Below are 13,696 nucleotides of genomic sequence, written 5' to 3' on the forward strand. Positions count from 1 at the left end.
TTGACCTGAACTGACCCGACCCAAACTTGACCCGACTCGAACTCGACCTAAAATGTTGACCTGTAACCCAAACCGATTATCAGTTGACCCGAAATCAAACCTAAACCTGAAATGACCCGACCCGAACTAGACCCGATAACTTTTTGACCTAAACTTTACCCGATCTGAAATGACCCGACCCATACCCGACCCGAATGACCCATTTACTAGCACTGCTTTGACTATAACTACTATGGAGCATTATTTTATTTTCCTTCGTATGTGATTATGCTAAAATTATATGGAGTATTATTGTAACAAATCGACATATTATTTTACATTCTGTATTAGTTAAATGATAGAAAAATTTTAACTTTTACAACCTCCAAAAAACCACTTATTGGCATTTACCACCTACATAAAAGTTCTATTTCACTACAACATAAAAGAAAATTAAATAATATAAAAAAAAAAAAAAAAAAAAGTTGGCTTTTACCACCAATCATCTCCAACTAACAGATTTTGTCCATAAATCCGTTAGTGGGTCCTACTACGTACACGTGTCACTACATTATTGAATAATTTTATTTTTTTTTAAAAAAAAACAATTTTTGTTTTAAAACAAAATTAATAAAAACTCAGCCACCGCCGGAGTGGCTACCAACTTCACCGCCGAACTTCGTCTACTAGCCCCACCGCTGAACCGGCTACCAACCCCACCACCAACTCGCCACACATCAGCCATCGCACAACCACAACCATCGCACTAGCCATTCAACCGCGGATTCCGTCCCTCTCCCACCGAATTTCGACCCTCTTTCCACTTATTTTTGACCTCAAAACCCTAGCCATCGGATTTCGACCACCCATAAACCCCCTTCGAATTCCGACCACTCTTAAACCCTAGCCGCCACCAAATTAAATTTCGCACTTCTAAAACCCTAGCACCACAAAATTTTGCAGTTCTAAAATCCTAGCCACCACCTAATTCTGACCACCTCCCTAGCCCACACCAAATTCCAAACTCTTCCTTGACCCTACATGAAATTCCGACCAACCGAGGTGGGTTGATTTCGTTGCTGGCTAATTGACATGGAAAATCGGGGAAAATGAAGAAAAAACGTCAAAAGTTGGGCCCTACTAACAGATTCATGGACGGAATCCGTTAATTGGTGGTAAAATCCAATTTTGACATTTTGATGGTGGTTAAAATAAAACCTTTGTTTTTATGTAGATGGTAAAAGCCAATGAGTAGTTTTTTTGATGGTGGTAAAAGTCAAAATAACCTAAATGATATGACCGAAGTTATGAACTCAGTAGCAAGTAGCATTTTCTTGGGATGAACGGGGTATTACTTTTCCAAGACAAACTAGAAATAGTTTATTCAAATCTATTTGTGACTATCCCTCTTGGGCCCCAACCAGTTTACGTTGGTAAGAAATTAGGCTACTACGCCTAGGCGGTGGTGGTTCTTGTTGGTATTTTCAATCTGCGATGCTCCTTATGTACCATGTATAGACAATAACTTATCGTTCTATTATGTTGGTCGCATCTTGTAGATTTCGGTAGAATGAAACTTGTGTTACTGCAAAACGTATTAACTACCTCTGAAGACATGCTTCTTTTCATGTATGGAGGGGGTTTGAGGGTGTATGTAGATTTCTTGTACTCCCTCCATCCCAAATTACTTGCAAAGGTTTGACTTTTTGCACTATTCACACATCTCCCTTTGACCATCTTTTTTAACTATTATATTAAAGTCAACGTAATCATGTAATATTTTTTTTGAGGTATATTTTAATGTATAGTTTCTTAACATAAAGTTTTTATAACTTATATAAATATATAATAAAAGATATCAACGCTCAAACATGTGCATCGGCAAGCGTGTCCTGTAAAAATGTGCAAGTAAACTAGGACAGAGGGAGTAGAAAGCAATAGTAAAATGTTTCATATAAGCATTCACAAAACAATACAGACTATTTACATTACAATTTTAATAATTTAGCAGTACATCTAAACACACAAATTTGTATAGAATTTTTCGTGCTCTTTTGGCCAATAGTTTTAGAAGAGAGCAAAACTTCGTCCTTCTCCGAGAATCGTTACAGCCTCTACAATTTCCTGTCATTCGGTTCCCTTCTCCTACATTTATTTTGCCACCCGACGCAGGTTTTTATGGAGATGTTTCCAAAATTTCTGCATTGCATTCTTTGATAAAGAAACTCTTAACACATTTCATTGCTCCTTTACCCATTCCCCAGTTCTTCACAGTCAAATTTTCTACATACAAACCTTCAAGCTGAAGGAATCCTTCATCACTGCACTCAATTTCTTCTCCGCTAATAGCCTTTTTAAGTAATTTAAGGATCCTTAGATTAGGGAGTTTCTCTGTCTTGATACATTCTGGTTGTAGTTCAATCTCCAAGAGTGTTAGCTTGGTGGAAAAACGCAAGTTTCGAAAACAAAAGTCAAAGTAGCGACAGGGACGGAGAATGATTCAGAACGTTGTACGATCCTAAATCATTCTTGTATTGCCGATGCCTGCAAACTAGTGTTAAACAGATAAAATAATTAAGAAACGTGTATCTTGCACCGTCGAGTACACGCCTTTGAGTAGTAACCGATTTTGTTGCTGTATTTGTTAAGACGACCTTCCACAAGCTAGGGAAAGTCATCTTGCTGTTGTTGATGTTCACTCGTCTCTAAACAAAAGAGTTTCTTTTTTAGGACTGTTCACTTGTCTCTGAACAATGGAGCTTGTTTATGAGATGTACACGCGTCTTTAAACAAAGAACTTGATAGGATGCCCACGCGTTTCTGAGCAAAAGAGCTTAAAATGAATGTCCGCGCATCTCTGAACAAAGAGCTTTGAATGATATGCCTTCACGTCTTTGAGCAAAAGAGCTTTGAAAGAAATGTTCACGCGTCTCAGAACAAAGAGCTTTGAAGGATATGCCCACGCATCTCTGAGCAAAAGAGCTTTGAAAGAAATGCCCACGCGTCTCTGAACAAAGAGTTTTGAATGATATGCCCACGCTTCTCTGAGCAAAAGAGCTTTGAATGATATGTCCACGTGTCTCTGAGCAAAAGAGCTTTGAATGATATGTCCACGCGTCTTTGAACAAAAAGCTTTGAATGATATGCCCACGCGTCTGTGAGCAAAAGAGCTTGGAAAGACATGTCCACGCATCACTGAACAAAAAGAGCTTTGAATGCTTGAATGTTTGTTGAGATCGTTCGGTTGGCTGCGAACAGGATCTTTGCTGAATGGTTGTATCCTGTAAAATCAAAAAATTGCCAAAAGACTTTGCTGGTGTTTTTCTTAGGGTTGACCTAAGGCTTGATGTTTTTCTTAGGGTTGACCTAAGGTGATTGAATGACTTGAGGTTAACTCAATGTGTTTTGACACGTGTGTGACTCTTGTGTTAGACTCAATTCAAGGTGATATGACACGACATGACTCAATGTGCATGACTCGTGTGTGCATTATAATGTGATTGTGTGACTCGAAAAATGCAATAAAGTAAAAAAATTCCGTCACTTTCGTGGAGGGTACCGACTTTCTCCCGAAAAGAAAGACACGAAAAGGAAGAAGTGAAGTGTATGAGGGTGCATGTTGAATGAGCTTAGTCAAGTGTATGCATTGATGTTGTATCTCATAGTGCAAGGATTAATTCATCCTAGGCTATCTCAATTGTTGACTCAATGATGATAGTATTTGGGTGATTTAGGCGTGGAGGCTAAGTACTTCATACTTTATAATGATGATCATAATGATTGATGAGTGATGTTGATATGACAAGGCATGCTTCAACTACTACCACAAAAATGGGAATATAGAACGCCTAAAACATGCAATATAGAACGCCTCAGAGGCGTTCTTCTGAGGGGGTGCCCTATAAAGTCTACAGAACGCCTCTTTGAGGCGTTCTATATCTTACACAATACGAATCGCCTATCCAAGATAGGCGCTCATATCCTATGTACAAAGTGAATAAAAAACATGGGATAAAGAGCGGTTATCTAAAGATAGGCGCTCTATAAGTATGTAAATAGAGAACGCCTATCATAGATAGGCGTTCTCTTTTCCTTACTTTTTTTTCAAAAAAAATAAACAAAATATTATTATTGTTATTAATATTATTAATAATATTATTAATAACAATAATAATAATTCAAAGAAAATATATCTACAAATACAAAAAAAACACCAAAAGCATAGTTTCTCATTATAACTTCAATTAATAACAAAATACATGTACATAGAAAAACTCAAATACAATTAATTAAAAACTAAATATAACACAAATTATACAATTTAAGATCAATTTCAATATTATGCAGTAGCATTGTTGCGTCTTCGCATCGTCACGAGAATTATTCTATCGGTTCATGTACACTCATATCTGCGTATGCATCAAAAGCCAAAAAAAAAAAAAATTACAAAACAATTGTATAAAGAGCACCAACATAGCAAAATACCACCACTAACTACAACACCCCCGACCACTGCAGTACAACAACCTACACCACCACCTGCAGCACAACCCCCAAAAAATCCGCCACACTACATACAAAATCCGCAACACACCCAAACAATTAGCAAAATTAAATAAATTAACACAAACTCAAAGATAATTAAAGATAAAATCAGATCTAAGTAATAACGAAAACATCAAACAATTATAATTGGAAATCTAAATTAAAAACAAAAATAAGAAAAGCTAGATTTATAAATGGCGAAAAAATAACAACCTGCTTGCTGTAAATATTGAAGTTGAGAGGATGAGGGCTCAGATCTGAAATTGAATAACCTTGACCAACTAAAGGCTCAGATAGACATCTCATGGCTCAATGGTGGCCCGTCATTGGACGCTCGTGGGTCTACGATGGCTCGTAGCTCGGTGGTTGACGAACGTTGCTCAACGGTGGCTAGTGGCTTAACGGTGGGCATGAAAAGGTTGATAGGTGGTCCACTTGTAGGTGTGGGAAGCTGAACGATGGTGTTGCTTGGGATTTGTAGAGAGAGGATGAGGGGGACGATGAGAGAGAGAGGAGGGAGCCAGGAAGATCTTAATATTTGATAAGAAATAAAGGAAGTGAGAAAGAGCTAGAAGAAGATAGAAAGGGGGCGGCTCTATTGGTATACGAAGTACTAGTATATATTAGGGTTAGGCGTGATGTGGGAAGTAAATGATACGTTCAACTTTTTTTTTATTAAAATTATAATACTTATAGAACGCCTATGTTTACATAGGCGTTCTATATTATATAGAAAAAATTTGGATGTATCAAATAGAGCTGTTAACTTAGACAGGCGCTCTATAAGTTTTAACATACAAAACGCTTATCTTACATAGGCGATCTGTATAATTCTAGAGATCGCCTATGAGACTTGACCGTTGTGTATTGTGTGTTACTTATTCCCTATTTTGTGGTAGTGAACGTTGTGCTAAGATTTCATGACAAAGAGTTCCTAAGGGATGGATTATTTGGTCATGTATATGTGATGTGTGTGAAAGTGACACTAAAGTTAGGCCTCAAGGGCTAAGTGTGTGGAAAAATATTATTTCAAGAAGAGTCAAATGATGGTGACTCTTAGGCTAGGTAAGCTAATGATGTAGGGATCAAGCCCCCAAGTTTAGCTCTAAATAAATAGGGATGAGCATTGGATATCCCTTGATATGATCATGGTGTGAGTGTGTGAATGTGAATATGAATGCATTTTTATTATGGCCATACCTCGATGTGAGGTTGCCTAGGTATCCATTAGGAATTAGGCCGAACGTAGCTCTAGCCGAACCTCGCACAAGTGTGTGTATACCTCAAAGAGGTATTTTTAAGGGTTGTAACGTGGTTAGGCTAAAGGTTGAAAATGAAGGGGATAAAGGCTCAAGACCTTACCCCAAGGTGTGCAACCTTGCTTTTGAATCTTTGCATTACTATGCTTGAGTTTTTCTCACTCTTAAACTCTCTTTTGTTTATATTTTTGCTCTCCTTTTGCTTTTGCATTTTTTTTTTTATTTTTATCTAATTATTTTTTGATAAGTGTGGGCAATCCCGATCATGCGGTCTATCACTCACTTGGCATTCATGTTTCTCAGGCATGGTACCGAGCACTCGATAAGAGACGCAATATGAGACGTGTTCATATCAAAGACATGTTCATATCAAAAACATTGAAACACTTGCCCTTTTGCACACTTATAATTATTTTTTTCTTATTTTAATTTTTTGAAATTATTCAATGTTTTAAAATTGCATAAGTTGCACACCATCTCATCCCAAGGTTAGGTAGATGTGGGTTGAAGAAAAGGTCTATTATTAGACAAGGCTCAAAGTGGTGTATGAATAAAGGATTGTAATTTTTAAAGGTGAGAGTGATATGACATGGCTACAAGGGTGCCTCTAATCATGGATATACCTTGTACTTAGTTTAGCATTTTTTTTTATTTTTTTTTATTTTTAATCTCATCATTACTTTTTTTTTCTTCTTGTCAATCACATGACTCAAACTCAATTCAACATGCAATAGATGGAAAAAAATCATGGAAGAATGAGGTAAATGATATGTGGAAAGTGTGAGATATGCAATGTATGGAAAGTGATGTGGATGGAGAAGTATGGAAGCTAAGAGTATAGGAATAGAGTGGACCCCCAACTCAAATAACGGAACGACTGATGCATGAACCTAAGACATGTCATGGTGACATATACACGAAGTGTGTGCTAAGACTAGTGAGTGTAGGTAACATGTTAAGACTTGTGTCTTGACCATGGGACTTTAGACATGTGATAAGACTTGAGCAAAGACTAAGTTAAGACTTCATGTATGTGCATTAAACTGGTCAGGCTGTAGTATTTTAGTCATAACTTTTGATCTGTGACTCTGATTGGGACGAAACCAACGCCTAATGAAAGATAAAATTCGGGGCTATAGATCCATAAGTTGGACGACTCGTAACTCTTCCTAGATCTCCGGCTATGACCAAAACAAGTTGACGCTTGTGCAGTATACAGGAATAAAAATCCAGGTTGACTCAAAGGACCTATGACTCGATTCTAGACATATTTTTTTGTTCAAATTAATTAATCAATTAATTAAGCAAAGTCTTTTAGTCATTAGTTAGTTTTATTTAGACTCATACACAAGTCTAACAAACGGTTAGCTTAGTCACATAATAAGTATGCACAAGTAAGAGATGCACAAGTAGTCAAGTAGTCACAATATAATGCAATGAGTTTGCAACCTAACCATGGCTCTAGCTCTCTAAAGTTCAAGGATAAGGGTTAGTCAAAGAGGTTCCATGGTTATGAGACCGGAGGCATCGCGCGGAAGCCTTACCTTTAGAAGGGTTGACGCTTATGGATGAGACCCTGAAAGTTAAACTTGCTTCCACGGTTTGGTGGATTCACAAACTTGGATGTACCTTCGATTGGGTAGATGGAGCGTTAATCTCCATAGGGTTTTAGCCATATGTAGAACACATATGAGTTCAGAAAAGAGGGAAAAACTCAATCAGGAAGTAGAACCGAGCAAACAGTACTAGAACTGGTTGGCTCGATATTACAAGAACTTGGTGCGAGACAACAGAGACTGTCGCCAGGAGATGGTTCTGTCGCCAAGCGACAGAGCCATCGCATTGGCGACGAGCTCTGTTTTCTCGGCGCTAGTTCGTACATGCCTCAGCAGCTTTCTATGTTCTTAGAATTTTCCAGTTTTCGCAGTATTATTTTGAACTAGTTGTGAAAGATATTTCCCAAATTTCCTACGTGTAAAAATCTTATGTTTTTGACGCATTACGGATGGTCTATCCAATGCGGACCTTTTTATGCTTATGCCACAATGGTAATCAAAATTAGGTACATACGTACATGAATACTTAGAACTTTTTGAGTCTCATCCACTCATTCTATATTATTGCCAAAATAAATTTTAGGAATTAAAATAGAAATCCTCCCTAGTGGAGTTGCCAAAAACTGTAGGGAATAATTTCAAGCATCCCAAACTTGAACCCCACTGTGATCATACACTGAAGCATGGTGGCGTCCAAAGGGAAGGAAACAAGTGCAAAAGAGTCGCCAACAAGTTTTAGGAACTTGTAAACCGTTCACAGGGTGAAGGTTACACCCCTTCACGATCCTAGAGATCGCTAACTCCATTGTGGTCTGGAACCATGACTGAATATTCGGGGATGAAGGTACGAATCCAATTTAAAAGAGACAGTACCCGCCATAAAAATAGGTCTCTACTTTATTCTTTTCATATTCATGTGCGTTTTCCGACTAACATACAATCATTAGATTAACCGCCCTAAACCTGTTTATCTATGTTTGTTGAATATTAATGCACAAATAAAACTATTATTGGCGATCACTTGAATTAAAATCATATTAGCCTAAATCAAATTATTAAGGAAATTTTGACAATTACCACCTTCTGTTATGTCCATTTTAGCAATTATCACCTTCTATTTTTTTTTTTTTTGAAAATTACCACCTTCTATTTTCAAAAAATCAAAAGTTACCACCTTCTTGCCTCCCAACTACCACGTGACGTCATTTTGGGCTCATTATTTCCCATTCCTCCCTATTTCCCTCACATTTCTCATTCCTAACTCAATTCTTATCCCCCCTTTCACTTTTTTTCCCCCAAACAATCAAAAACACTTCAATTCACTCCTCCAAATCAAAATTGACGAACAATTATTGGTGGTTTGAGGGAAAAAATTAAAGTGAAAGGGGAGATGAGAATCCAAATAGGAATGAGAAATGTGAGGGAAATAGGGAGGAAAGGGAAAGAATGAGCCCAAAATGACGTCACGTGGTAGTTGGGGGGCAAGAAGGTGGTAACTTTTGATGTTTTTGAAAATAGAAGGTGGTAATTTTCAAAAAAAATAGAAGGTGGTAATTGCTAAAATGGACATAACAGAAGGTGATAATTGTCAAAATTTCCAATTATTAATTATATTAGGCGTGATTTCAAGTACAAATTCCCTTTAAATCTGCAAAAAAGACGTGATAAAGCAATAACAATAATATATATCAAGCAACATGATAACATAGACAATTATAATAATAAGGCATAATAAAGCTTAATAACAATAGCAAGATCTTGGCCTAGGCATGATATTAACAAGATTAATAACAAATCCTAGCATGCCACTAAACAATCAAGATCAAAGCTTTAGCCCTAACATTATACGAATATGATATTAGAATGAAGGAAAAGGCAACTTAAACATGATACTAGAAAGCATAAAAGACATCCTAACATGATACTAGGAATTAATAAATAATAAAAAATGCTTTCTACAAGAATAGAGTAATAAAGCTATACACGTACTTTGATGCCTCGTGCCCGTTTCTATAACAAAATACACGCGTTAGTAAACTTTAAGAAAATAATAAAATCAAAGAATTAAATAATTAAAGAATTGAAAGAAAGAGTTAAAAAGTTTAGACTGGATTTGGGACCAAACCCTCAGAAGGTATCAACTTTTCACGTCTGGGGCGAAGGCAACTTCGAACTTGGCTAGGTGTGTCTAGAACTAATGAGTGCAGTATTGTGTATTTTTGAGAAAGCTAGTTTAGGAAGCTATAGGGAGAAATAAATAAGCTATATTGTTTAAGGAGAGAAAGATAGAATTATGAAAATTGTGGGTCATTTGAAAACGGAGGTCAAGGACCCTATTTATAAGAAAAATAGTTCGAAAACGATAGAAAAGAGTTAGAATTCCATTCGAAATAAAAGACCTCCTGTCGTCAGACGACAAGGTCCTGCGCCAGGCGATAGAGTCTAGCGCCAGGTGACAAAGTCATCTGTCGTTTGGCGATAAGACAATATTTTACGGATTTTGTTTTTATAATATCTTTTGATCCAAAAGTCAAAATAAGTCATATAATATGTCGTTGGAAAGCTCTTGAAGTCTACTTTGCAACCCATAGAATCAGATAAAAAGATATGACTGAAATAGTGGAACGGCGTCAGTTTTGGATAAAGTTTCGTTTTTTTCATATCTTTTTCGTTATAGCTCGGAATTAATATTATAATATATCATTGGAAATACAATTTCAATATCTATCCAACCATATATCATTGGAAAGACATAAAAATAATATCTGAACATATTTCTTTTCGTACAGATTTAAGACTCTCAAAAAGAGGATTTTTATTCAATTTCAAACTCTTTGATCTTATTTTTTCAGAAAGGATAATTAAGATCTTTTAGAAACTTATAGAAGTTTCTAATAAATCCTAATTATTTTAGGAATGGGATTAAATTGGATTCGTAATCTATTGCTAGAACTTCGTTGCCCAGTCACGCTTTGGACCCTCCTCATGATCATTGGGTCGTAGGTAAAATCTGGTTTGGGCCCAATTTAGTATTTTGGTTATAACTTCCTCATTATTCATCGGAATTTAGCTTATAATATATCGTTGGAAATGTCTTTTCAAACCCCATCCAACTATACAATTATTGGACCCATATCATGGACCAAGCTAAACTGGACTTGACGTTTTTATAAATAATGTAGATTTTCAAAAACAGAAAGAAGGTATTTTATTAAAAATAACCGCATCGCTTAGAATTTTCACACTTTCACTTCGTTCGATAATCAAATGATGTGAAAAATATTCATCACTGAGTTTGGTTTTGGGGAGACACAATTAGGTGTCTACACTTGGTAAGGCTCAAGGGGAATGCATCTAGGTCTGGTGGAAGTTTCGTGCTTTTTCTACGACCCTTAGAGATTGAAGATGGTATAAATGGTCGAGGCTATTTAGAAAATTACATGTAAGATCTGAGTCGAAACTGCATATTCTCAATTTTCTAACATTAGGGAACTTGGCCCTGACCATTAGCCACTTCAGATTCTTGTCTGAATATACACCAGAGATAGTCTGTAGATTTGAAAGGGCACTACCACTAGTTTTTTCATAGATAAGTAAAGGCCCCATGGGGTAAGTTAGTGGGACGACAAGATTCTCTCATATCTAATGTCTCCTATTGTTGAAGGTTGACAGTAAAAGATGGCAGGTGTTTGGCATTTGGAACCCTCAACCTTAAATACCTTAAATGTTTCAATTTGCCTAGCTCTTTAGGAACCTCATCTAACTCTAGAAAACCTAAATTTAATACATTGAGTTGGGGAAAATCGTTAAGTAGAGTTTCCCAAAAGCCTTCTGAGCGGATAGGGGTAGGATGACTATTCTTGCCAAAGCAATGAAGAGACTGAGCACAGCAGCTCTCAAAGATTTTCAAGACATTTGTGACTGATTTGACTGATTCACTATGAATCGCCTTCATTTTTATTTCTGTATTAGGCTTGAGATTGTTATTCATGTGAACCTCAAAAAACTTTGCAGTTGCACCTTTAGTTATTAAACAATGGGAGATGTGACTGGATGCACGACATGTTTTCACACTTTCATCAGCCCTTCTTGTGTGTATTCGGATGAAGAATTGGTCAATAAGTTTCTTCAAGTATTCCTCTCCAATTTCTTCTACTTTTTTGCTGCCCTTTTTCTTAAGTAGCCCTTCGGGCTTCAGCATCCACATTTGGATCATTTGCTTGGCAAATATACTAACATCTTCCGGAAAAAGACCAAAGTATAACAAGCATAACTTTAGGTCTTTGCAATCTTTAGGAAGATCATAATAATTAGAAGAGTCAGCATAGGCTACTAGAAATTTTGACCACATCTTTTCTGTTTTTTCTGCATTTTTCAAGATTCTTGCCAAGGCCACAATTGCCCGGGGTGAGCCCTCTAGGTCTGAATGAGTTTTCCCCTCGAGTAATTTCTTTGATAAGAGCTACCAGCTCTGGTTTACATCTAGTGGTTTGACATTATATGATTATGAAGTTCTTTGTTGTACATGTAAAATTGCTCGTGGCACTCGACTTGTTAGCAATATTCGACTTCTATTTAACTCGTTTGGAAATAAGGACATAAGCCCAACCAAATCATCATTGTTATATACTCTGTCAATGACTACAGGGTACCTCTTGCCTTTCAAACTTTCCCAAAATCTTGTCTCCAACTTATCCTTGGAAAGGCAATCTGTTAGGTTACTTGTTGAGCTGGTACATTTCAAAGTTCTGCGTAACCATTCTTCAAAATGCTAGTACTTGTGGAAAGGACATCCACTCTAGGTCGCCAAAATGTGCTCTAATACGACCATCATTGCAGATCATCTTGGCCAAAATTGTTTTGCCAGAGCTTGCCTTTCCATGGATCAAAAGTACTTCAAGATGTGTTTCGGCATCACCAATAAGCTTTCTCACCAAAGTCTCCTGGCAGGCTGGCATCTCTTAATCCTACTACCTCATCGTTCTTGAAGCTGATTGAATGGTGGCTATGACGAGACTCTTCATTTGATCCGGCAACATCTTTAAATGAATAGATGCTCTCGATCTGCTCCTCTATATTCCATATCTCCTCGACATGATGTTTGTTTACCTTTTCTATCGAGAGCAACCTTCCCAGCTTATGTTAGAGATATGAGATATCAGAAAATATATGTGTGATATATTTTCAGTAGATATCATTAAAAGAATAATATATTTAGGTTTATTTATGTCAAGATATTATTTAGAGAATATATCTTTAGGGTTTATGATTATGCTAATATATCTTTAGAAAGATTATTTTTAATCTTATGAGTTTAGGTTATGTATAAATACTCAACCTATTGATGAATAATAAACAAGCCATTCTATTCTATTTCTCTCTAATTTATCATAGTATCAAGAGCAGGTTAAATCTTGGGACCGTTCACAAAAATTTTCCACGTGCCAGTGGGTTAATTAAAAAGTTAAACCCACTGGTGGGATTCATAAATTTGCTTCCACTATGCAATAGTATTGCTCTTTGAAATTTCTACTTTTTGATTTAATTTTTTTTTTTTTTGGAATAACCATGTGATACGTGGGTTCTTTATTGGTATATGTGATCAATATTAATGATCATATGTGATTTGGTTAGGTTGAAGTGTTTGAGTGTGCTTCCTACGTTATTGCATCTCCATGGAGATGAAGAAAAGCCACGTTTGGCGTATTTTTTTATTTTTAAAAAAAATAAAAGTTTTGTAGAAAACCACGGACACCAGCAAAGGGCCGTGGCAAAGAAGATCACGGACACCAGCAAAGGGCCGTGGCAGAAGAAGTTCACGGACACCACCAAAGGGCCGTGACATAAGAAGATCACGGACACCAGCAAAGGGCCGTGGCAAAGAAGATCACGGACATCAGCAAAGGGTCATGGCAAAGAAGATCACGGACACCAGCATAGGGCCGTGGCAAAGAAGATCACGGAAGGGTGTTAGAGATATGTGACATCGGAAAATATATGTTTGATATATTTTCCGTAGATATCATTATGAGTAATATATTTAGGTTTATTTTATGTTAAGATATATTTAGAGAATATATCTTTACTCTCCTGATTTTGATAATAAGTATCCACAACAATGGAACCAATTACTTCCTGCGTCTTGTAAGCAACGTCTCTGACTTTCTTTAACCAAACAGCTACATCTGGCTCGTACTCTTGGCCATCAAACTATTCGAGTAGAGTACTAATAGTACTAAACCTTTTTTTGACTCTTCTAAGAGATTTTAGTTTTGGTCTCTCTTTAACTATGGCTAGTACTTGCTCTAGCTGTGTAACAACGTTTTCTACGGCTAAAGAAGTAACTTTAATGGCCAT

The 13,696-nt window shown here is 36.7% G+C and overlaps 1 long non-coding RNA gene and 1 pseudogene across 1 annotated transcript; both read right to left on the reverse strand.

The window, feature by feature from the left end:
* Positions 1 to 1,917: 1,917 nt before the first annotated feature.
* Positions 1,918 to 13,696, reverse strand: LOC145614070 (putative disease resistance RPP13-like protein 2; annotated as a pseudogene).
* LOC145614863 (uncharacterized) lies at positions 4,189 to 5,344 on the reverse strand. Its single transcript, XR_014107175.1, has 2 exons — positions 4,738 to 5,344; positions 4,189 to 4,388 (listed from the first exon to the last, which is right to left on the reverse strand). It is a non-coding gene; the product is annotated as an uncharacterized LOC145614863 (long non-coding RNA).

The sequence above is a fragment of the Chenopodium album genome, chromosome 25 (assembly GCF_948465745.1).
Source record: "Chenopodium album chromosome 25, dcCheAlbu1.1, whole genome shotgun sequence".
Lineage (NCBI taxonomy): Eukaryota > Viridiplantae > Streptophyta > Magnoliopsida > Caryophyllales > Amaranthaceae > Chenopodium > Chenopodium album.